This window comes from Heloderma suspectum, chromosome 7, assembly GCF_057233095.1.
Source record: "Heloderma suspectum isolate Gila_16-S chromosome 7, 16-S_ref, whole genome shotgun sequence".
Taxonomy (NCBI): Eukaryota; Metazoa; Chordata; class Lepidosauria; order Squamata; family Helodermatidae; genus Heloderma; species Heloderma suspectum.
This window is the reverse complement of record NC_139464.1, coordinates 9,329,590-9,355,805: the sequence shown is the minus strand read 5'-3', so window position 1 is coordinate 9,355,805 and position 26,216 is coordinate 9,329,590. Positions and strand designations below refer to the sequence as shown.

Sequence of the window (26,216 nt, the reverse complement as noted above, 5' to 3'; positions counted from 1 at the left end):
GGCTGGGAAAGAATGAGACTGCGAGGAGAACGAGATAACGCAACGGAGGCAGAAGCTGTGGCTACTGTAGCCCCATCTACAGTACAGTAGTAAACTCACTCACACATTTTATTTCTTTACCTAGAGTACCGACGTGCTGCCCTGCGATTAAACCCGGCTCCCCCAATCTGGTGCCATACAGATGTTTTGGATGACAACTCCCATCATTCCCTAACAACTGGCCATGCCGGCTGTGCTGATGGGAGTTGTCGTCCAAGACATTAGGAGGCCACCGGGTTGCAGGCAGCTAGGTTGAACACTCCCAAGGGGGCTCACATTGAACCAGTGAACTACAAAGCACAATCGGAATTCAGTAACAAATAATAAAACATTAAAACGGCAGAAGCAACAACACATGACGGAATGCTAAAGTGCAAACAGAACAATGCAGCAATCAATAACACGACCTACAAAAACCATTGGAATGCCCACGCAAATAAAGAGGCCTTTGCCTAGTATTGCAAGGGCATCTGATTTGGAGCCGGGTGATCATCTCTGTGGAGGGCATTCCCTCTGCAGGGGCCACAATCAAGAATGTCTTTTCCCCTGTCAACTTAAGAGGGTGGGAGGACTCAGAGAAGCACCTTTGACAATCAGTATACAGTTCAAGCAGGCTTGTTTGGTCAGGAGGCGATCCTACATTATGCAAAGTATACTTAAAGACATACCTCCATACTTGTTTAAACATCTCCAGAAAACAAATGCTCTTAACAGAACAGGGGTTACGTGACTCAGAGAAATCAGGGATCTCATCCCCCCACATCCCCTGCTGCCTGTCTGCCTTTTGCCTCCATTAAAGTAGGAGCTGTGGACATATGCAGCAATATGAGGCTGAGTAAATAAGATTCAGGTGGCAGGAGGCATGTCAATGTCTCTTGCATTTACTCCCAAAGAAAGCATAAATCAATCTTCCTGTGTACTGAGCAGATGCTTGTGGCTCTGCACCAAGAACAGATGGATCGTGGAACCCAAATTATGCAAATTATTTGCATAATTTACTCTCCATCTGAGAGTTGGGGGCAATTTGGACACAGGCACATACCCCAGCTTCACTGCTTTCAGGCTTCATTCCTTTTGCCCCATTCAAATGCGTGGATCAAAAGTGTCTACAACTGCCCCCCCCACACACACACACATACAGCAAGATGCAGTGGGAGGCTTTCATTTCCATCTGAGGCAGCAAATCAGCCTTTCCTCTGGAGTGAAGCAACAGATTTTCATGTAGAAAAAAAAACCCATAGGCAAAGTGCCTCTGACCATGTCCTTTTCCTCCCTGAAAAGAAGCACTTAAAAAAAAAGGAAATAAAAATAAGGAGACAGTATCTGAGCATGTGTGGAATGCCCTCTATAATGGGTACATTTATTCAATAAATGGGTTTTACAGAATGTAAAAAAGAAGGGACCAAATTATTTGTCTATACTTTGCCTTGCCTTGAGTCCCAATCCAGCTCTCCAGGGTTCTGGAGATATCCACACTCTGGTCCTCTGCCCCCTCTCCCCTCCACCCCAACCGCCAATGGTTTAGTGGCTTCCTGGCTTTTGCAGTTTTTTTTTCCCCGTTCTAAAAGGCTGAAATGCCTCTCCTAAGGCTTGTTGTCGTTAAGTCTTGTCCGACTCTTCGTGACCCCATGGACCATAGCACGCCAGGCCTTCCTGGCTTTGTTCCTGCAATAAGAGCTTTATTATAAGATATGCTGGTATTTTGGCCCCACCACTGGGGCCCACCACTGAGAAGCCCCTGAGAGCTTCTCTGAAACTGAATGTGGATCTCAGGATGAAAGATATTCTACACCCATGGCCAATCCAGAAAAACTCGGTCAGACTGGCACCTTTTTACATACAGTATAAGACAACTGGGCTAGTTCACACGACACGACAGCCCATCATGGGTTATTTAATCCCTGATGAGCCGTGATGCATGCTAGCAGCCCTTTTGAATATCCGTTCAGGGAGTTGCTGTGGCACCCAAATCTGGCCATCAAGGTTATCACAGAATCATAGAATAGTAGGGTTGGAAGGGGCCTTTAAGACCATCGAGTCCAACCCCATGTGAGGGCTAAATCCTCAGGTTCTTGTAGGGTTTTATGAGTGTTGTTTAAGCCTCGCATAAGCCCCGATAGGTTCACATGACACAACAACCCCTGATCAGGGGTTACATATTCAAAAGGGTGGCTGGCATGCACTGGGCCTCACCGTGGCTTAAATAACCCATGGTAAGCCCCAGCATGTCATGCGAACCAGGTCAATAGCGTTAGAAGTGGTGAACAAATAAAAGCAACTTAAAATGAAGGATTGGCAAACTTACTGAGTCAAATACAACTATACCAATGAGACTGTTATAAATAATAGCTTACAAGGAAAGCCCCCTGGCTAAGCAGCACAGCAAATCAGGCCAGACTTCAAACAGAATGAAACCACTACTACAACAGAACATGTTGAACATGATAGTCTTTATATACAGAAGCAACTCAGGCTAAAAGGAAACTTCTTTGCCTCCACCTGGCTGTTAGGAACTCCCTACCCTTGTTACTTCTATTCACACGCAAAGCTCTCTGATGCTTCCAGAGCTGTTAATTATCTCTACACCCTGTGTGACCTCTGAGTCACTGCACCTACTAACTGCTTTGAAAAACCCAGGAACAAATTAGATTACATCTTTTTTGGTGGGATCCCCTGCCATCGCTATTCCAAAACAAAGGATTCTGTTCCTTTACACATGCAAAACAAGTCTGGAAAGATATGGAAACAACTACGATCATATTACAATCACCAATGTAGAAAAAGTAACAAAACATTTTCTCCATTTGCATCTCCTGCTTCACAAGTTCAACACAATTTCAAAGCTGCTACACTCCTTTTCCAATTAAAACTGTTATTATGCACAATTAATTGTTCAGACCTCAGTTATCTACTAGCAAGCAAGGCCACTTGTGGGAGAAGAGATCAGAGAAAACGGAGTTGCAATGTTACCAAAACAGATAAAGAGCAAATCTACAAAACTGAAAATTTAAATGTGCAATTGAAAGCAGATTGTATCTGCCAGCAGAAAATAGTTGCCTCTTAAGTGATGCAGAGCAGCTGTTTTCAAACTATCTTCTGTGGAACTTGGGGATTCCTTCAAGAGAAGATAAGCAATGGCCTACAAGCTTCCTTGGGGAAAAAAAAGCTTGCCCGCCCTGAACCAATGTTCCCCCTACCATGTGCAGCCTGAAACAGAGTTGTGGGGTCACAGGAACATAGGAAGCTGCCTTATACGGAATTAGACATCTAGTCCACTATTGTCAACAATGACGGTCAGCAACTCTCCAGGGTTTCAGGCAGGAATTTTTCCAGCCCTATCTGGAAATGCCAGGAATTGAATCTGAGACCTTCTGCATCCAAAGCAGGTGCTCTACCACTAAGCTATGCCCCCTCCTGCTAATTAGGTCAAATTAGATGGAACATAGGAACATAGAACATAGATGGAACATGTTGGATTATTAATGTGTCTACCCCATTCACACGTAAACAGGGGCTGGGTCGGGGGGGGGGGAGATCTAGGTGTTGTTTTTAAACAACAAAAGATGCAGCAAAGAACTATGCATGCATACGAGAAGAGTTCCTTTCCTTGCCTCACCTTACCCCACAGTCTGCAAATTCAGACCCTTTTCCCGCCAGCCTACTGGTATCAGAGTATGTTTAAAAGAGGAGTCTGGGCAAAGAGGGAGAAGCGGGGAAGAGTTCAGTTCCCTTATTTTGGAAATTTGGGAAACTGATTTATACCAGGTCAGATTATTTGTCCATCTAGCACAGTACTGCCCACCCTGACTGGCAACAGCTTTCTAGGAGCTCTAGCAGAGAAGGGCTTCATTCCCATCATCTGCTATTAGATGCTTTGAGTGGAGACTTCAGGGATTGAACCTGGGATAGGCTGCAGGCAAAGTATTTAAACTCTGTGTCATTAACTGGTACCAATTCTATCCCATAGCGCTTGTAAAGCTCCCTCGAACCCCCACCTTCACTAACCTGGTGCCTTCCAGCCATGTTGGACCTGCAGTTCACATCACTCCCAGCCAGCAGGAGTTGCAGTCCAACACATCTGGAGGGTGCTAATTCGGGGATGCTGTTGTACCCTGTGAAGCCATTAGTCTGTATAGCCCAGTACTGCCTACTCTGACTGCAAAGGTCTCAAGATTCTTTTATCTGGGGATAGGACGGATTGAACCTGGGACTCTGTGCCTGTAATAGATCCCAGAGCTACAAAAACTTTCCCATTTATTTATTTTTAATTGAAATCCAGCTGTTCTTCAAAAGAAACAAAAGCAGCTTAAAACAGGAAAGTCGTATCTATACCCTTCATCTGCACAGGTTTTTTTTTTTTGTTCTAAAGATTAGGCGGCATCACCTGCTTTAGAAATGCAGACACATATACAACAAGCATTCATATTTAGTCCCCATATCATCTCTGGCCCTCAGAGTTCAAGCACAAAAATGGCAAGGATTCAGCAGATCTAGGCAGTGACCTGCATGAACCAAGCTGTAAACATTACTAGGAAAATATCCTATATACTAATACTGAACATGAAGCATTTACTGAGCACTCGTCATTCCCTACTCACAGTTGTTTACAGGCTCTTTAGATGATGTCATGACCCTCCAGTTTTGCTTCTGTGTCTAAAGAGCACTTTTGGTGAGTTTTTTTGGAGCAGGGAAAATTCGGTATTTATTCCTTAAAGTAAAAGCAAACTTTTTTTTCTGTTGTGTATTTGCACTACTCTGCTATACCACAGTGCCACCTAGAAGTTATGTGGCAGAAAAGCAGGAAAGGAAACGCTCCTTATGTAATGCGCAGATCTCAATTTTGCCATGACACCTAAAGTAGATGCAGCGGATTAACAGCCTTGTGCAAAAAAAGCCCGCATTCTCCGAGTGTGGATCCTTAAGCCGCCGAACTGCAACTATCCATTTACAAGTGGGAGAGATCAGCAGGCTTGCAGGAAACCCCAAGCTTTGCAGAAGTACAAAGAAAATATTTAGGAAAAAAAAAACACCTAAAGAGGGTGGGGGGATGCAAAACAGCACAATGAGGACTAATGATGCTCAGTGGTCATGGAATAGTATATTGGGGGGGCAAAGAGGAGGGAGAGTGGAATGATGTATCAAGGAAAAGGGAATAGCTAGCTTAGCCCCAAGCGGACTGTGTGGCAGAGCCACTTGTTAGGGAGATTTCTATCCTGCCCTTCTGTTGCTGTGACAATACTTTGGGCAGCTGACCCAGAATCCTCTGCAACACACTGAGCTGACATGTCAGACATTTAAGAGATCTGCAGTATACACATCAATACAGAAAGGGTCCCTCTGAAGGTAGGTTTAAAAACACTAGTGTGGAGAACAGGAATTGATCCGTGACCATCAGGGTTTTTGTTACTTAGAGGAACCTGCACCGGTAGTCTGATTTTGGCCAGGGCTGACAAAAAGGGCTGCACCCCTTGGCCTAAAGCAGCCTTCCCCAACCTGGTGCCTTGCAGGCATCTTGCACTGCAACTCCTAGCTCTCTCTGCTTCTGTTGGCTCTTTCTGAGAATTGGTTCAAACTCCTATGGTAGGAAGAAGCACTAGGAAAGTTCTGTATTTATTGGAGCATACATCCAAGGATGGGTAAGGGGAAGAAAAGTTTAAAAAAAGCCCTCACATATTGATCCTAGCACACAAACTCCACTCCCTTCAAAAAAGGCACTTTTGCTGCTTCCTAAATAGGGAAGGGGAGTTCCTTTGAATACATGACGCCTACAGGCCCTTGACTTTTCAGCTCAGCATAATGATAGTATTTTTAAGAAGGTACTACTACTGCTCACAGACGGCCTTGAAGATTGTGAAGATTGCAATAGGTTAAAGGTCACTGACAGTTTCCTTGAGGCTGCAGACAGAAGGGAAGCACATTCTGGCTCTAGTTACTGGCCAGCAGACCGAAGGATGCGGGGAGGTTGTCCCGTCTCCATCTCAGCCAACACCACCAAAAGGGAAAAAGCCTGCAACCAACTAGATTTCAATACCTGTTAGATACTCAACCTCTCCTTCTGGCCATTCTCAAACTGATCTCCCTTCTCCCATATCTTTTCTCTCCACTCCCCTTCTTAAGGGTGTCTAGACACTTTTAGGCTGCAATCCAGAAGTCGGTGTCTTTATTTTGATTTATGTACAGCACTTAAGTTACTGTAGGCACTCTACAAATAATGAAAAACAGGTAGGGGCCTGCAACGGATTGCCACGTTTGCGGTGGTGGTGATGGTGAAGAGCTCCCTGGAGATGGCAGAGTAAGAGTTCCCAGGCAATAGCTGCACGCTGGCAAATGGCTGGTGTCGAGGGTGGGTATGGTTGGGTACCTGCTGAGGGCCCTCACTGACAAGAGCCCCCTAGTCTTCCTCCTCCTCCTCCTCCTCCCTATGACAACCTGCTTGTTCACCTGCCTCTCACTCTGGCCCAATCAATGGTCAGCAGATGTCCTTGCCTCCTTGCTCTCTGGCTCTCTGCCTCTCAAGCAAGCAAGTGGTAGTAATGATGAAAAAGAGGATGAGAAGCAAGAGCAGCTAGTGAGAGTGGCAGTGAGAAGGTAGACTCACTGAGGAAGGGGGCTCACTGGGGGGGTCCTGAAGCTGGTAATGCTGGCAAATCCAGGGAAGTGGAAATGGGTTGCGGCAGCTGTTGTGGCCTCGCATTTTCAGGCTGAGCAGAAGCTTCCCTTCAAGCAATACAAAACCACATCACCACTACAGGCCCAGACGCATACTTGAAAGGAGCATGCATGGATGAGGCAGTGTATTGTGACTCATGCCACTGTTTTTCTAGAAGGGTAAGGGTCTTTACCATTGGCAGGGACCTTCTCCTACCCTGCAAAACCCCACGTTTGTGTCCAGATGTAGGTACTGGAGACTACAAATAGATATTTTGTTGTTGTTGTTGCTAATGAAAGACAAAAGCAAAACTGTTACCAGCACCACCAATTAGCAAAGCAAGCAGGAAATAGCTCCCTGCAGCACATGGATGAACATACGAAACTGCCTTATACTGAGTCAAGCCTTTGGTCCATCTAGTTCAGTATCGTCTATAATTAGCCCACTGTCAATCTATCAGCTGCACATGCAAAAACACACACAGATATGCATGCAAACAGAAGGCTGAGAGAGTTCAAGGAGGAGATCACCTCTAGCTAGCTGTTCACATCTTCTCAGGGGCTGTCCATTTCTACATGGGCAAACTCTGGCTTTAAAAGAACTTTTGAGTCACATTCATTTACTGTCATGTATAATGTATATCTTTTTAGAAACCCAACCAGAAAAAGTACAGACTTCTCTCAATCAAAAGAGAGCAATCAGAACAAGCAAATGAAGATTTTCTTCTCGTTTTTTTGCCATGAAACATACATCATTTTTATTTATTTTTTTATTTTTTTTGGTTTCATTTCATTTCTATACCGCCCAATAGCTGAAGCTCTCTGGGTGGTTCACAAAAATTAAAACCAAACAACACACAATAAAACAATTTAAAATATATAGAACATTAAAACCACAATATAACAATACAACCACAATAAAACCTAGCAACAGTGCAGGAGTTTAAAATACAAATTTTTAAAACACCAAAGCTAAAAGTTTAGAAAGCTAAAATGCTAAAATGCCTGGGAAAATAAAAAGGCCTTCACCTGGTGCCGAAAGGAATACAATGTAGGTGCCAGGCGAACCTCACTAGGGAGCTCATTCCACAGCCGGGGGGCCACAGCAGAAAAAGCCCTCCTCCTAGTAGCCACCCGCCTCACTTCCTTTGGCAGGGGCTCACGGAGAAGGGCCGCTGAAGATGATCTTAAGGTCCAGGCAGGCAAATATGGGAGGAGGCGATCCTTCAGATAACCTGGCCCCAAGCAGTTAAGGGCTTTAAATGTTAATACCAGCACTTTGAATCGGGCCCGGAAATGGACTGGCAGCCAGTGCAGCTGAAAAAGTACTGGCGTAATATCAGCTCGCAGGCCAGTCCCTGTTAACAATCTTGCTGCCCTGTTTTGGACCAGCTGAAGTTTCCGGACCGTTTTCAAAGGCAGCCCCACGTATAACGCATTGCAGTAATCCAGATGAGAAGTTATCAGAGCATGGATAACTGTAGCTAGGCTATCTCTGTCCAGATAAGGGCATAGTTGGTATACCAGCCTAAGCTGATAGAAAGTGCTCCGTGCCACTGAGTTCACCTGTGCCTCAAGTGACGGTTCTAGGTCCAAGAGCATCCCCAAACTACAAACGTGATCCTTTAGGGGGAGTGCAACCCCCTCCAGAACAGGTTGAATATCACCTAGCCGGGCAGACGAACCACCCACTAACAGTACCTCCGTCTTCTCTGGATTGAGTTTCAGTTTACTGGCCCTCATCCCGTCCATTACCGTGCCCAGGCACTGATTCAGAACAGCCACTGCCTCACCTGGTTTTGATGAGAAAGAGAGGTAGAGCTGGGTGTCATCCGCATATTGATGGCACCTCAGCCCACACCTCCGGATAACCTCCCCCAGCGGTTTCCTGTAGATGTTAAACAGCATGGGGGATAAAATAGAGCCCTGTGGAACCCCATGGCACAATTGCCATGGCACAGAGCAATAATCCCCCAGCACCACCTTCTGGAATCAGCCATCCAAGTAGGAGCGAAACCACTGCAGTGCAGTGCCTCCAACTCCCAACCCAGGCAACCTATCCAGAAGGATACCATGGTCGATGGTATCGAAAGCCGCTGAGAGGTCCAGAAGAATCAACAGGGTGGCACTCCCCCTATCCCTCTCCTGGGAGAGGTCATCCCACAGGGCAACCAAGGCAGTTTCCGTTCCAAAACCAGGCCTGAAGCCCGATTGAAATGGATCATCAGTTCCTTTCTTCTCAGAACGACAAAGCATGGACACTTTCTGAAATAATCCATTATTACTCTAATACTCTAACTTTAAACAAGGAGAAGAAAAGGGGATCTCAGCCATTCATCATGAAGTATATGAAGGGGGGGGAGAAGATAATAAAAAAGTATTTATTTGGTTGGATTTCTAGTATACCCACTTGCACCTTTTGATTTAGTACCAGACTTCAGGGTTGTTGTGTGTCACTCTATCTTTTTTGTTAGCTCTCTAACAAGGTCTGTTGCGCTACCTCACATCTGGGCAATATCTTATCGATGAGGAAAGTCCCTATCACTATAAGGTCTGGAGAATCTTTGCTGGCTATCCCCCTTTCCTCTTGTCCATGTGAGACCTGCACCTTCTTGATAGCCAGCTGTATCCTGTCTTACCCTCCATGATATGAATTGCACTCTTTGCTCTGGCTCCACATCCGGAGTACAAACTCCATCCCTGCCCATCTTCTCCGCTTCGGGTCATCTGAAGCCCTCCTAGTAGCTTGGACCTGATCCTGCAAGGTTTCCAGTGATAACAGAAGCTACCCTTCCCCTAAAACCCCATGAACACAGGCACAAACATCAGAGCCATTCTCCCTCCCCCGTCTTTAAAATTTAATCAGAACAGTTTTATGAATCTCCTTTATTGCAGGGAACACCCGCTTCCAAATCCTGCCTTAGCATTTCAAGTACGAAGTGAAGCACTTCACAGGCTGCTGGAAACTCAAAAGCAATTAACGCACTGAGTAATAATCCTCAACACTTTACAAAAATCCACAGCATTTCTATACATACTGTCCTCATCCTTCAAGAGACAAGTTGTGCACAACAACAAAAAGAGGACAGAGGCTGCTTTGGAATCAATCTTCAAAGCGTACCTACAAAGGTTATATGGGTTCATTACTTAGTGTACCATTCGTTAGCCCACGCACACAAAACACACACTGAGCAGACTTATGATATTTAATGTCACAAGCACAAACAAGAATTTCTTAGAACTGGAGCATCTTTCAAGATTGGGAGGGGAGGTGGGAATGAAGAATGGTGGTCCTACGATTACTTGCAAACTTAGCAGTACCACACCAGCTTTTTTACCATTCATTCATCAGCTTAAGCCAGGGGTTCTCAAACTCTTTGGACTCCACACCTCTGGAGGTAGTCAAACAAAATGGTTTGAATCCTCCAAACTGTCCTCCAAACCATGGACTCTGAACATGCCTTCCTTCCATGCTCCCCTTACCTATTTGGCTAAATCAGTAACTCCCTGGTTTTCAAATCCATCACTTGCTGTTACACACTCCAAATCGGATTGGAAACTTCTTAGTTTGGAGGGCTCATTCAAACCTTAGTTTGCTGGTCTGGACATAACCACAAAATTATTCCTTAAACTGAGCATGTAAAGGGAGGAGGGAACACACGTGCTCAGGGTTTTTCCTGGTCATCCAAACCATGGTTTGGAGCAGCCTTCCTGGACCCTCCATATATATGTACTGGACTGCAACTTCTATCATCCCAGGCAGCATGTCTTCTCCAACCTAGTGCCCTCCAGATGTACTGGAATACAATTCTCATCATCCCCAGTGGCAGTCCAACACATCTAGAGGACACCAGGTTGGGGAAGGCTAGTTTGGAGGATCAGAAATGTTACATCAGAAGGCAGCCTATATACCTTCTGAGCTGTGCTACCTACTGGCAGCTACCTCTTTTGCAGGTGAGCGTGGAGAATCTTTATACCACAGCCCATCCTTACGTCTGTAAGGATCTGTGGACTCAAGTTCTAATCTACATGGGCATTCAAAGAGGATTAGAGGAAGGAATTTCAGACTCTCCCTTAAAACCTGCTTCTCTGCAGCTTCCATAGTTAGAGCAGTTTTAGTGGCTGCAACACTAAACCTCCTGCTGGGAGGAAAGTGCAATGAGTAATTTTGGCAAAGCGCTAGTTATAACCACATTCAGTGGAAAGAAACCACTAATTTGCATAAAGCATGACCACAGACATTACACATTACCAGGTATCTCCCAAATGGTATTAACTATACTGCAAAACAAAATGTCTGAAGAAGTCCCAGGTGTCCACATAACTGCCTTGTATCTTACAATAAACTCAGAGCAGTATCCAACGCTACTTGCATGCCAGCAGATTCCACCACTAACTAGTACAATGGGAAGCTAGCAGTTCCTAAAGCAATCAGAAAGAGCCAAAACACTCGTTTCCGGAATGGGGAAGTCAGTGGAGCTCGCAGAAGGGAACTCCACTGACCTGTCCCATTCCTGAAATGAGTGTTTCCGCACATTTCCGGGGTTGCTTTAGGAAGCAATAGTTTCCTGTTGCACCAGCAGTCAGTCCCGTTCACACAAGAGCGGAGGCACACAGGCAGTGTTGGATACTGCCCCAATGTATGTGCTAGCACGTATTCAGCATTGGCTGAGGGTCAACTTCAGTGCTTCCTGGCCTGTGCACTGGTGACCCATGTGGTGACCAATTCAAGACTGCACAACTGAGAAAGCAGGGACTACATTGCCTTGCCAGGTCCTGTCATGACACCACTCCCTAAAACAGCCCACTGGTTCCTATTGACCCTGCTTGATTATAAATACTTCCAGGTCAGTCTTGCTGTAGGCAAGAGGCAGATTCTGGATTTGCTGAAACCTCCTAGTCTTTCCTGTGGTTGCTCTGACTGGTCTGAAGTACATAAGAGGAGCCATGCTGGATCAGACCAAAGGACTAGACAGTCCAATATTCTGTTCTCACAGTGGCCAACCAGATGCCCACGAGAAGCCCACTAGCAGGACATGAAGGCAATAGCAACTTCCCACTCACGTTATCTAGCATACAGACGCATACTGCCTCTGACACTGGTGATAATATATAGTTATTATGACTAGTAGCCATTGACAGTCTTATCTCCAAGAATGTGTCTAATCTCCTTTTAAAGCTGTCCAACAAGCTAGTGGCCATCACTACAGGTTGTGATAGCAAATTCCATAGTTCAACTTCGTATTGTGTGAAAAAGAACTTCCTTTTATCTGTCCTGAATCTCCCACAATTTAGCTTCATGGGATGACTTCAGTTTCTAATATAATGAGAGAGGGAGAAAAACGTCTGTCTATCCACTTTCTCCACACTATGCATCATTTGATATACCTCTGTCATGTTCCCCCACCTTTTTCTAAGCTAAAGAGCTCCAAACATTGTAAGCTTTCTTCCTAGGGAAATTGTTCCAGCCCCTTGATCATTTTGGTTACCCTTTTCTGCACTTTGCCCAGGTCTACAATAACCTTTTCAGGTGCAGTGACCAGAATTGTACAGCGTATTCCAATTGTGGTCACACCACAGATTTGTATAAAGGCATTATGATACTAGCAGCGTTATTTTCAATTCCATTCCCCAACATGGAATCTGCCTTTTCCATAGCAGCTGCATACTGGGTCGAGCTATCCACCAGGACTCAAAAGATCCCTTTCCTATTCCCTCGTTTAACAGCTCCCCTTCCCATTCTGCCAGCTTCCCTATCTGTTTCCTCCTGCCTTCTCACTCCAAACATCTAAGCTGAGAACCCAGCCTGCAATTCAGTCTGCTTCAGAACTGATTAACTGCTGGAAAAACCACAGTACTCTGTCTCCAGCCTCAACCCTACCAGGACTCACACTTCAGTTCTCCATTTGCCCAACTGCCCAATCCTAACATTATTTTTATGTTTGTTATTTTGGATTGATTGATTTGCTTCAATGTATAGCACACCTTATCTAAAGATCTCCCAAGTAACAGCAATATATATGGGGTTGACAGATCTCCTTCTCACTTGGATTTAGTTTCATATTAAAGAAACTTGATTCAAAGAATCAAGGATTCTTCACAACTATGTAAGGGTTGCTGGAAAAAAAAGTCGGTCATTAATCTACTATTCACTGTCCTACTTGTCCATTCTCACATACGCACCACAGCTGCTAAATATACATAAGCTCCAAATTACATTATCTATCAGGGGCAGCCCCTTTTTTCTGGGACCAGCCCCTGGAAAATCCCTATCTCTATATTTGTCTTTTGGGGAAAACTTGGTAAAAATGTTGTGTTCAACTCCCTCCTCAAGGTCACGAAAGTTAAATGTTTCCTGTTGAGGGCCATATTCCCTTGGAGGTAATCTGTCAGGGGCCACACGTCACCAGTAGGCGGGGCCAGAACCAATGGTAGGCAGGGCCAGAGTGAAAAGTGGGCAGAGCCACCCCTTTTCTCTCTTTCTGCCCCCTTTTGTCTCACTTTTTCTGTCTGCCCTTTTTCCTCTCCACCTTCCTTCCCCTCCCGTGGGCAGCCAGGAAAGGGCAAGATCACTCTTGTGAGAGGTGTGAACTGATTGCTTGCAGACAGCTTTTGAAATTAGGCTGAGGCTGCTCTAGTGCCTACGAGTATAAATGCATTCATGCAAGGCTCCATATAGTGCATAGCCTGTCCCTTCACATGCTCTGCAGAAATGTATTTTGACAGCATATTATAGGACAATGGTGTTTTTTTTTTCTTTAACCAAAAGAACTGATACCTCTGTGCTTTTACCTTAGTGCAGGACAGGCTGTGGCAGAATAAATTAATGCAGCATTCAGCACATGCAAGAGAGCTTTTAATATTATTATATTTAGTTAGTTATTACATTTATAATGTAATTTACAATATAATAACTTCTTCCAAAGAGCTCAGGGAGGTATTCGTAGTGCTCCACAGCCCATTTTCTTCTCACACTACCCTGTGATGTAGGTTAGCTGAGAGTTGTTGTTGTTGTTGTTATTTACATTTCTATACCACCCAATAGCCAACACTCTCTGAGCAGTTTAGAAAGATTGATAACAGTCACCCAGTCACCTTCCTGGATGAGTGGAGATTTCAGCCTGGGTCACCCCAGTCGTAGTCCAACACCCTAACCCATGCTTCCTCAACCTGATGTCCTTTCAGATGTACTGGACTGCATCCTATCATTCCTTTCAATGGTCATGCTGGCTGAGAATTTTGGGAGTTCCAGTGCAGCACATCTGGAAGGCACCAGGTCAGGGAAAGCTGCTCTTATCATTACACCAGGGGTGTTGAACCTCAAGCCTATGGGTGAAACCCAGCCTGCCTATGGTCCCAATCCAGCTCTTTGGGGTTCCCCAAATGGCTGTGCCTCCTTTCCTCTGGCCCCACACCCTTTCCCCAAATCATTTGGTAATTTTAAGGCATTTGCATCATTTCCCCTCTACCTCACCCCATTCTAAAAGGTTAAATTGCTTCTAAGGCTAGTTCGCTGGCAGTAAGAGTTTTAAGCTAAAATATGCTGGGGGGTTGGTATCTTGTCTCTGCCCGCTTTGCCTCTGGACCCACCCCCTTTGCCTTCAGCCCCTCCCACCACGGGGATGCAGCCTCCATGAGCTTCTCCAGAACTGAATTCAGTCCTTGGGTGGAAAGAGGTTTGACACCCTGGTATTACGCCATGTTATTGTAGCAATGCGTGATGGGCAGGGAAGATACCCCCAGCAGTGCTTTAGGCTGCCATCCTACCCCCACCTACCTAGAAGTAAGTCCCACTGAATCCAATGATGCTTACTTCTGATTAGACATGCCTAGTGTAAGGGAGTCACACAACAGTGGGGCAGCACCTCACCTTTCTACTTGCTGTTGCTGGAGGCACTATCAGTAGAAAGGCCAGTCATAACATAATTATGTTATGTGGTGGAAGTGGTTTGAATAGCCATTCCTAGTCCTGGAAACATATGCCTCAGAATGTAACGAATCTGTGTTCAAACCACATCCACTACACTCAAAATGTTGGTTCCATCTTCACCGCAGCTGATTTCAATGTTGATGAGCCGTGGGTGTCTCTGCGGTATGAAACGGTTACATGCTGCCCTCCAACAACCTTTCATGTCTATGTCCTCATTCCCCCAAGCACTGGAACCTGTTTCTGGACTGTACTTTGTCAGACCATGTGTGGGGGGCAGGGGGGGTGGAGCTCTCATAGTTGGATGCTCTCCTCTTTTAAAAATTCACTGCACATAGAAAAATAGATGGCAGGGATGAAGTTTCTAGCATAGATTTGTCCTTGGCATGTTGGTATATGCAATGCATTATTTTGTACCGAGGGTCATGTTGAACTATTGGCCCATCCAGGCCGGTACTGTCTACTCCAGTATTCAATTTCAACTGAGAAGAGAACCTGAATGCAACATCCCCTAATCTAGGTCAAAGTATAACCCTCAATTCCATGCGCCACTCTGGCTCACCATTAGATTACAATTGGGGGGTGGGGGGAGTTCAAGCCAGCTGTGATGACATGTGCTTTCCCTTCCAGAAGGCTAGCCCTGCTTCTGTTTAAGAGGGGAAGTACACAGAGCTGTATCTTGAATATCATCCTGTGCAGAATGGTTTACTCATGCATATGGCATTGATTTCTCGTAAACTGAAACAAGCATGCAGAAGACTTTCAACAAGTCGCCAACGGATTGAATCACTAAACCAGTCGAAATGATTTAACAGCTCTCTTCCTCCCGAGGATATGTTTTCCCCACCCACTCACTCCCTTACTGCAATAAGAAACAGAAGAGAAGGAATTACATATATGACACATTGCAACACACATTTTGTAGCCTTTTAAAGGGCCCATCTAAGGTTTTTCTGTTTTTTAAAGAAAAGAAAAAGGTTTCATCTTCAGTAGAGAAGTGAAGGCCTTGTGGGGGGGACCCCAGAAAAATGGGGGAGGGGAACCAAACCAAATTGCGGGGGAAACATTTTCCCTTCTTTCCTGAGATGTTTGGAAAATTTGGGGGGAATTGGTTTTTCCCTACATTTTTCTGCCCCTCCCCCCCACTTTCACGTATCTAATCTTCAGTCAGAAACATGCTCACAAGCAATAAAGCATTCAGGATTATGCCGGGGGTGGCATTTTAAGGACATGCAGCAGGTTTTGCACAGTGGATATTACTGTGACTTTTGGCTTTTTTTCTTATCCACCAACATGGCTACCTTCTACTTTTGTAACTTTTGGCCCTGTGTCAAAGGCACAGGTCCAATTTAAAACTGACACCAGCTAAACAAGAAGAACTTACCTGCATGGCATTGCATGCACCTGACATCTTGTTTAAACTGGATTGGCCTGTTTGCATATGCACTCTTAGCATGCCAGGGATTTGTACCACAGAGTCACACTGCACTAGCCTGCTAAACCTGCATGCATGGTAACAGCTCAGGTCCCAGCATAAATAAAGATGGCAGGTGCATGAATAGACACATGGCTAAGCTCTTGCCTGCCCAGCATCGTGTTTCAACTGGACCATACATACCAGCAAATCGACTACTGAACTGGTTAATTGCTTCCCATGATAAAGGCTTTTTTGCTTCCCATGAGGAGGGCTTTTTCTGTAGTGGCACGGCAGCTGTGGAATGAGCTCCCTAGTGAGGTTCGCCTGGCACCAACATTGTATTCTTTCCGGTGCCAGGTGAAGACCTTTTTATTTTCCCAGGAAATTTAGCATTTTAGCTTTCTAGACTTTTAGCTTTGCTGTTTTAAAACTGTATTTTAAATTACTGTACTGCTGCTAGGTTTTATTCTGTTTTTATTCTGGTTGTATTGTTATACTGTGGTTTTAATGTTTTATATATTTTATACTGTTTTCTTGTGCGCTCCTTGGTTTTAATTTTTGTGAACTGCCCAGAGAGCTTCGGCTATTGGGCGGTATAGAAATGAAATGAAATGAAATAAATAAATAACTACATATGTCTGCCCATGGCCTTGCCCCAACCCTCATTTACCACTTTAAAAAAGGCATCACATATTCAGTCATACATACAGGTATTCATCCATCACCTTACCTACCATTTCTTCTCTACCTTCCATTTTGTTTCTTTTTCAGAAAGCACGAGTTCCCTCATTTCAAGCTGTTTTTCGTCCGCACACCCCTTTAAGCAGACATCTCCAATTTTCTAGTGGAGGGGTTGGGAAATTGCAGTGGCTGTTGATATAGTCTAAAAGGGGGGGGGGTTAAAGAGCACAGAACCATCTCTCTTTTTCCTGCCGTATGTGCAACTGACCGTGGTGAGACAGAGAGAAGGGCATCTCCCAAGGATCTAAAAAAACCCAGGGAGGCTCATATGGAAGAATGTAATCTTTCAAAAAGACCGGTCCTAAATCATGTATTCTGTTTCCAGTACACACATTTTCCAGTTATTTTGTTATTGCAAGGGGAAAATGAATTGAAAAGGGATATTAAATCTGTTGAATCTGGTCCAGTCTAAGTTATTTAAACTTTGGTCCCATTGAAAACAATGGGGCAAGTTACTATTGTTTTAAATTAAGTCCCATTGCTGTCAATAAGAAATAAGTGCAATAACTTAACAGTGCAATCATATGTATGTCTACGAAGCGCCACTGCATTCCATGGGGCTTACTACGAAGTAAATGTGTATGGATTGCAGCTTTACTCTGGATCCAACCCTTTAAGCATAGGTGGGCTGTTGAACTAGAAGCCAGGAAATGGCATTTATTTATTCCCCCCAAAATTATATCCCACATATGATTCCTCCTCCTCCTCCTCCACCACCACCACCACCGTAGCTTACAATAAACACCAATAAAGCAAATAATGTAAAATATCAGATAAAAAATCAAACAGTAAGTGGCAGAACAATAAATAAATAAATAAATAAATAAGCAACAAGCAGGAAAAGTAATTAAACACTGAGATGCGTTTCCCTCCCTGAACAGGTATGTCTATGACTCATCTGACCAAGAGAGAAAATAGTGGCTATATGGACAGACCCCACTCAGCAACAAATTTATAAATCCCAGCTGGGTGTTCTGGTCTATAAGAATTAATACAACTTATGAGTTGTGGCCCCTGAAGCACCCCCCAAGCTAGGTAACATGAAGTGGTAGCACAAAATATATATTTATTGCTCCAAACATATTAGAGAACAACAAAACTTTGCAATGATAAAACAAATACTACATACAATACAATTAGAATGATTAGAAACATAATAGAAATAGTGGCTAGCATATTCCTTATTAAAATTAAAGTTCTATTTCTCTTAAGTCAACAAAGCAGGCATTTTTGTGATCTTATGGTTACCTATCTAGCACACTCGATTGGCAGAGCTTAAGTAATCATGTTTGGTAGGATTCTTGTTCTTACAGGATCTCTCTGCCTATCAAAAACTGTACTACTTGTAACAATCTAAGGGCACAATCCCCTTCATGGATCACTGCCTTGTTGTGGCGAAGGGGCTTGCGTAACTCAGTAAAGCCATAAGCTATGCTGTGCAGGGCCACCCAAGATGGACAAATCATGGTGGAGAGTTCTGACAAAATGTGGTCCGCTGGAGAAGGAAATGGCAACCCACTCCAGTATTCTTGCCAAGAAAACCCCATGGAACGTATCACAAGGCTAAAAGATATGACGCTGGAAGATGAGCCCCTCAGGTTGGAAGGTGTCCAATATACTACTGGGGAAGAGCAGAGGGTATTTCCAAGTAGCACCAGAAAGAGTGAAGAGGCTGGGCCAAAGCCGAAGGACACTCAGCTGTGGATGTGTCTGGTGGTGAAAAGAAAATCCGATGCTGTAAAGAACAATATTGTTTAGGAACCTGGAATGTCAGATCAATGAATCAAGGTAAGCTGGAGGTGGTCAAACGTGAGATGGAAAGATTGAACATCAACATCTTGGGAATCAGTGAACTAAAATGGACAAGCATGAGCGAATTTAATTCAGGTGACCATTATATCTACTACTGTGGGCAAGAATCCCTTAGAAGAAATGGAGTAGCACTCATAGTCAACAAAAGGGTGGGAAAAGCAGTACTGGGGTACAATCTCAAAAACGATAGAATGGTCTCAGTACGAATCCAAGGCAAACCATTCAACATCACAGTAATTCAAGTCTATGCCCCAACCGCTGATACCGAAGAAGCTGAGGTTGATCGGTTCTATGAAGACGTACAACACGTTCTAGAACTAACGCCAAAAAAAGGTGTCCTTTTCATCATAGGGGATTGGAATGCTAAAGCAGGAAGTCAAGAAATCACCGGGATAACAAGCAAGCATGGCCTTGGTGTACAAAATGAAGCAGGACAAAGGCTAATAGAGTTTTGCCAAGAGAACACGCTGATCATAGCAAACACTCTTTTCCAACAGCACAAGAGTTGACTCTACACATGGACATCACCAGATAGTCAATATCGAAATCAGATCGATTATGTCCTTTGCAGCCAAAGATGGAGAAGCTCTATACAGGCAGTAAAAACAAGACCTGGAGCTGACTATGGCTCAGATCATGAGCTTCTTATCGCAAAATTTTGGCTTAAATTGAAGAATGTAGGGAAAACCACTAAACCATTCAGGTATGACCTAAATCATATCCCTTATAAATATACAGTGGAGGTGAGGAATAGATTTCAGGGATTAGGCCTGACAGACAGAGTGCCTGAGGAACTATGAACGGAGGTCCATAACATTGTTCAGGAGGCAGCAACTCAATCCATCCCGAAGAAAAAGAAATGCAAGAAAGCAAAGTGGCTGTCTGATGAGGCTTTACAAGTAGCTGAGGAAAGAAGAGAAGCGAAAAGGAAAGGAGAAAGGGGAAGATATATCCAACTGAATGCAGAGTTCCAGGGAATAGCAAGGAGAGACAAGAAGGCCTTCTTAAATGAACAATGCAAAGAAATGGAGGAAAACAATAGAATGTGAAAGACTAGAGATCTCTTCAAGAAAATCGGAGATCTCAAGGGAACGTTTTGTGCAAAGACGGGCAAGATAAAGGACAAAAAAGGCAGGGACTTAACAGAAGCAGAGGAGATTAAGAAGAGGTGGAAAGAATACACAGAAGAACTATACAGGAAAGATCTGAATGTCCCTGATAGCCATGATAGTGCGGTCACTGAACTTGAACCAGACATCCTAGAGACTGAAGTCAAGTGGGCCTTAGGAAGCATTACTAACAACAAAGCTAGCAGAGATGACAGTCTTCCAGCTGAGCTATTTAAAATCTTAAAAGATGATGCTGTTAAAGTGCTGCACTGAATATGCCAACAAATTTGGAACACTCAACAGTGGCCACAAGACTGGAAAAGGTCAGTTTACATTCCAATTCCAAAGAAGGGCAATGCCAAAGAGTGTGCAAACTACCGTACAATTGCGCTCATTTCACATGCCAGCAAGGTGATGCTCAAAATCCTACAAGCTAGGCTTCAGCAGTATGTGAACCGAGAACTACCGGAAGTACAAGCAGGGTTTTGAAGAGGCAGAGGAACTAGAGATCAAATCGCCAACATTCGCTGGATCATGGAGAAAGCAAGAGAATTCCAGAAAAACGTCTATTTCTGCTTCATTGACTACGCTAAAGCCTTTGATTGTGTAGATCACAACAAACTGTGGCAAATTCTTAAAGTGATGGGGGTACCAGACCACCTTACCTGTCTCCTGAGAAACCTGTACGAAGGTCAAGAAGCAACAGTAAGAACCGGACATGGAACAACCGATTGGTTCAAAATTGGGAAAGGGGTACGACAAGGCTGCATATTGTCGCCCTGCTTATTTAACTTATATGCAGAGTACATCATGAGAAACGCCGGGTTGGATGAATCACAGGTTGGAATTAAGATTGCCGGGAGAATTGTCAACAACCTCAGATACGCAGACGATACCACCCTAATGGCAGAAAGCGAAGAGGATCTCAAGAGCCTCTTGTTGAGGGTGAAAGAGGAGAGTGCAAAAGCTGGTTTGAAACTCAACATTAAAAAAACGAAGATTGTGGCATCTGGCCCCATCACTTCCTGGCATATAGAAGGGGAAGAAATGGAAGCAGTGACAGATTTTATTTTCTTGGGCTCCAAGATCGCCGCAGGCGGTGACTGTAGCCCTGAAATTAAAAGACGCTTGCTCCTTGGGAGGAAAGCTATGGCAAACCGAGACAGCATAGTAAGAAGCAGAGACATCACCTTGCTGACAAAGGTCCGTCTAATCAAAGCTATGGTTTTCCCAGTAGTAATGTATGGCTGTGATAGCTGGACTATAAGGAAGGCTGAGTGCCGAAGAACTGATGCTTTTGAACTGTGGTGCTGGAGTCCCCTGGACTGCAAGGAGGTCAAATCAGTCCATCCTAAAGGAAATCAACCCTGAGTGCTCATTGGAAGGACAAATACTGAAGCTGAAGCTCAAATATTTTGGCCACCTAATGCGAAGAGAAAACTCCCTGGAAAAGACCCTGATGCTGGGAAAGATTGAAGGCAAAAGGAGAAGGGGATGGCAAAGGATGAGATGGCTAGATAGCATCACCGATGCAATGAATATGAACTTGAGCACACTCCGGGAGAGAGCGGAGGACAGGAAGGCCTGGAGTGCTATGGTCCATGGGGTCACGAAGAGTCGGACACAACTTAACGACTGAACAACAACAACAAGGGCGCAATCCTATGCATGTTTAAACAGAAAAATGTCCTACAACTCCTAGCATTCACCGGGCAGCCATGGGAGTTGTAGGGCTTTTTTCTGCCTAAACATGCATAGATTGTGCCCTTACTAACATCAGATTCAGTTCCTTATCTCAAAACAAACAAACATCTATGCAGCTTGACTCAAACAGGAGCTACAGGGCTGGTCATAACTCCTGCATATAGCTCCTGTACATAACTCTAAGAGCTTTTTTCTTAAAGCAGCCAGGTTTACAGCTGACTTCAAAAGCACCTTTGTGAAGGTCCATCTCCTATGCATGTTTAGACAGAAAAAAAATTCCTACAACTCCCAGCATTCCACAGCCAGCATAAATATAATGAATCACTCTATAATTACAGCTTGCACACAAAGTTTATAATGAATAACACTCCTATGAAATACAATGAATTCTTATCAACAATACGCGTTACATTCATACTTTGTGACAACATCAGATAAAACACTTCTCAATGTATAAAACTGAAATTATTATTCATAATATTGCTCAAGCAAGTGAATAGGTCTTAACTTGGCACCTAAACCTTAGCAGAGAAGGCACTGGGTGGCAACTTCCCTCCCTTGGGAGTGAATCAACTTGTGGTCGCAGCTACCAAGTTAAATGGCTTTAAAAGGGGATTAAACAAATTCATGAATAAAGCTATCATTGACTATTTAGTCATGAGGGCTCTATGGAACCTACATGTTCAAAGGCAATATATCCTACTGGAGACCAGCTGCTGGGAAGAAATAGCAGGAGATAACTATTGCCCTCATGGCATATGGTTGGCTACCATAGGAACCATAATGTTGGAACAGACAGGGTTTATGTTCTTACGAGAATATTCTGTAAGGGGGCACCACCATTGGAAAGGCCTTCACTCTGGTCTCTGAAGATGGGGCACCTGGATGAAGGCCTCTGAAGAAGATCTTAATGGCCAGGTAGGTGTGTATGAGAGTATGTGGTCTTTCACTAGGCAGCAGAAAGAGACAATGAGCTTGCCTATGCAGACCACTGAAATCTCCCACCCTTCTCCATCTACTACAAATCTAGCTCAGCAACTCTCCTCCCACGCTTTCAAGCTTTTTTCTCAGAGCTGTAGGAGTAGCAACAAACATGCTAAAATGGAGATTGTTAATACCAACCTTGGCGCTCCCAAACCAAACGATGGGCTTGCATGGAAATCCAGCTCATGCACTGAAATTACGCACAGCCTGGTCTTTGCTCCTTTACAATCTCCCAACCAACCCAAAGAATCCTAGCAGGATCACACACACAAATCTTGGCAACAAAACTTTGTTATGTAAAAAGAGCCCAGATGGCAGTCCTCAAAATACCGAATTTGATCTGAGCCTTAAATAAAATGCTAACAACTCAGGGTGCCCAACCTGACAGGGGGAAAAATCCAAACATGGTGATCAGCTGGATCAGGGGTGGGGAACATGCAGGCCTCCAGATGTTGTTGGACTGCAACCCCGATCATCCTCACTATTGGCTATGCTGGCTAAACCTGATGGTAATTGCAGTCCCACAACATCTGGAGGGGCACGTTTCCCAAACCTGAGCTAGACCCTGGGCATGACCCAAGCCCTATAAATGGTCCTCATCCAAGATAAAATATTCTTGGCCCTCTAGATGTAAGACCACCTCAACATAACATCTTCTGTCAAGTTCAGCCAGTATATGCTGTCACTGTAGAATCAGGACAGGCAAGTAGATGTCCAGACATCCAATCCAGCCATGAGAGGCTTTCTAACCCCAGCATCGTTCCTGATCTCAAGGACCCTCCTCATACTATTAGCAACTTTCTCTCCCCCAACCTCCATTGTGTAAATAGCAACAGAAGTTGTGTCAGAGTTTAGTCCTTCTGCCTATCTGGCAAACAGGACTGAGGAAGTACATAAGGCAAGAGCTTATGGGTGTATGTGTGTGAGAAAATACCTTTTGCCTTTCTTTTGGTGCTGGTCAAACTGCCCCTAATGCTGGGCTCTGCCCAAAGCCTCTGCTGCTGTTCACAATGGAGAAGAGGGGGTTAAAAAGGGCCCTTTGCCAATAACCTGATGTGAATGGCTGAAATCCATAATAAGGGGAGAGCTCTGCCAAAGCCTCTATTGCCTATTTTACTGGGGAGGAAGGGGTTAAAAAGAGCCCTTTGCCACAGTCCCTGCCCTCACGAGAATGAATCATTGGGCAAAGCCAATGCTGACCCATCTGCACCTGCACAATTCAAAATATAACACACACACATGCTGCACACACTAAAAATGTCCTGATGTTCAAGGCAAAAGATCCAGGTCAAGCAAAATGCCACAGGATCTTGGGTGACAAAATGCTATTCCCAGTCAACTACAACATGGGATGCTTCCAAATGAGGCTTGAATTGTGCCATCGCCCTGCCTTGTTCAAGGAATTTTACAGTGGGTCCAGATGTTACCTTCCATTCGTAACCCTCCCATTTTTCCTCACTGCTTCTTCCATTTTTTTATCTTAGGGGAAAAAAAACATTACAGAGGAAAAGAATCTAGCACAACGTCTTGTGACTGGTAGTGCTAGAAGCCATCCAGAAGCACCCTTAGACACTGAACTCAAAGTAATAATCTGTGTATTCTTCATAAATTAACTGATTAATTGCTGCCCTGAAATTTGTGATGCAGGTACTTTACCCCTTAGTGCAGGGGTCCCCAACTTTTTAGGACCCATGGCCACATTTGAGATACCCCTATGGGCACCACCACAAAATGCCTAATCACTGGATTGCTGCTTTGGCGTCTACATGTCGCGTCTACAGATCTTGGGCTGAATCTTACTCAGCAAAAATGTTTGCTTCATGTCTATTAGACACTGCAATGTCTCTTTAATAAGGGATTGTTTAATTCGGCTAATTGCTGGCAGTGCTATACAGCTGATGCTTCTTTTAAATATATGTTTTGGCAATGTCTAGTAGTTGCTTCTTTTTGTAGGGAGGTTATTAACAGAAAAATTTTGCACTGGAACAGTCTTTAATATTCACTGATGTACATGCTCTTTTAAAATTCTTTACCTGCTTCATGGAAATTAAGAGATTGTCAGTGTTAATGGATTCTCTTTGACAGCTAAAAAATTAATATTACAACATTGGAAGGATAAACACTCACCTCCTATAATGCAATGAACTGGGGACCTTACAACACGTTCAATATTTGAAAGGGTTGTACATAGATGTCACCTTCAAATGGATACTTATTTGGCTATTTGGTCCACTTTTGTTGCAGCCCATGTATAATTGCTAGGAAGCTGTATGCATTTCATCCAAATAAAAATTAACTAACTAATTAATTAATTAATTATTGGGTGTCCCCAGGCACCACTTTGGGAACCCCTGCTTTAGTGTCTTCGGCGCAACCATCTGTTTCTCCTAGCTTAACTCTTAAGAAAGAGGTATTTTGAAGTCCTACCTTAGTTTGTTTGCATAGTGGACCTCAGCCATGTCTCCTAAGCAGTCATGGATTAGAGTCCTGTTTATTCACACTCCACACACAGTAGTCATCTCTCTGACAAGCTGCAAGTGAGTACTTGGTCCACTGGGCTGCCATATTAAAAACACACACTCAGTTGCCCTAGAGTTGGTCACATCACTATGGGAGGCCATACTAATAGGCACATGATGGTATACACTCTTGTACCCCTGCAAATGGCATTATGAGGGGAGTCTGAAGGAGCTGGGATTGTAGGAGCTGGGAAAAGACAGCTCCCAGGAGCTAGGAAAAGACAAGACTAAAAGAAAACAGCAGTCAAATACGTGTAGGGTTACCTTAAAGAGAATGGAGATCTTCAGGCCAACTGAAGACAGAATCAGCTCAAGCTACAGCCAGTAATATTTAGCTTGGACATTAAGAATTTCTGAACTATAAGGATGATGGAGCACTGGAGCAGATTGCAGAGGCATAGCTGTGGAATCTACCATCACTGGAAGCTGTCAGGCAGGGCAGCCTCGAGAAACATCTGGTTGGAACAGTTTTAAATGCTCTTGGATCCATAAGGAAGGAGCAACAGTGGACTTCAGACCATTTCCAGTCCAATATCAAACAATGACCCCACCACTGCAGATCATGCGGAGATGGTTTCTTCTCAACTGAGATTATTTAGGAAGGATTCCTGCTTCTGCAAGACCATTTGACGTGAGGACCTATGAGATTCTGTCCAATTCTACTGTCTGTAATCAACCACATGGGTCGACCTCAAAGTTTCCAGGCAGATCTTGAAGACTTTAATCAGAGCTGAAGTGGTAAAAGATGAATATGTTTTTGAGGGGAAACAAAACCAAACAAAAAGAAGAGGGTGGGAGAGAAGACTACACAACCTGTTGCGTCATGTAACAGCCTTCTGTCTTTTTAATGATTTTGCAGGTAGTTGCCTAGGAAACCACCAAGTAGCTCTTCACTCAATGAAATCCTTTTCTCCATGTGAGCTGATAATGTCTCCTCACGATGACACAGCGAGTTAGAATTCAGAACAACAGGAGGAAAAGTTCAACAAAGCAGTCCTTGAACCTGAACGGGAGACAAACACAATCAAATAGCAAATAAAAACACACACACCACATATTATTAAATCTGTGTCTTAAAAGGTCCTTTTACAGCCCACTTTCAAAAATAATCATCACGGCTCACTGGAAGTTACTGTCTAATGGCAAGGATAGAGAGTTCTTGATTCCAAAGCTTTACAACCCATCAGAATACACCAGCTGGGTGACGCTTCAAGCCCAAACTGGCCTAGCCTATAAAAAAATGGCAGTAGGGGAATTTGGTCCAGTCCAGCCCATAATACTACTGTGGTGATCTTACCACCTCCTTCCCACTGCCA

General features: G+C 44.1%; 1 long non-coding RNA gene across 2 annotated transcripts in view; it reads right to left on the bottom strand.

Annotated features, from left to right (window-relative positions):
• The window catches only part of LOC146339314 (uncharacterized), a 129,929-nt gene extending 104,105 nt beyond the window's left edge, over positions 1–25,824 (bottom strand). The window contains exons 1-2 of one of the 2 annotated variants that reach the window (XR_014784224.1): positions 25,714–25,824; positions 25,165–25,630 (exon numbers count right to left, since the gene is read on the bottom strand). This is a non-coding gene — a long non-coding RNA (uncharacterized LOC146339314). Of the gene's footprint in view, positions 1–25,164; positions 25,631–25,713 lie in introns of those variants that run through there. The other variant, XR_014784223.1, reaches the window with a different exon arrangement.
• Positions 25,825–26,216: the final 392 nt, after the last annotated feature.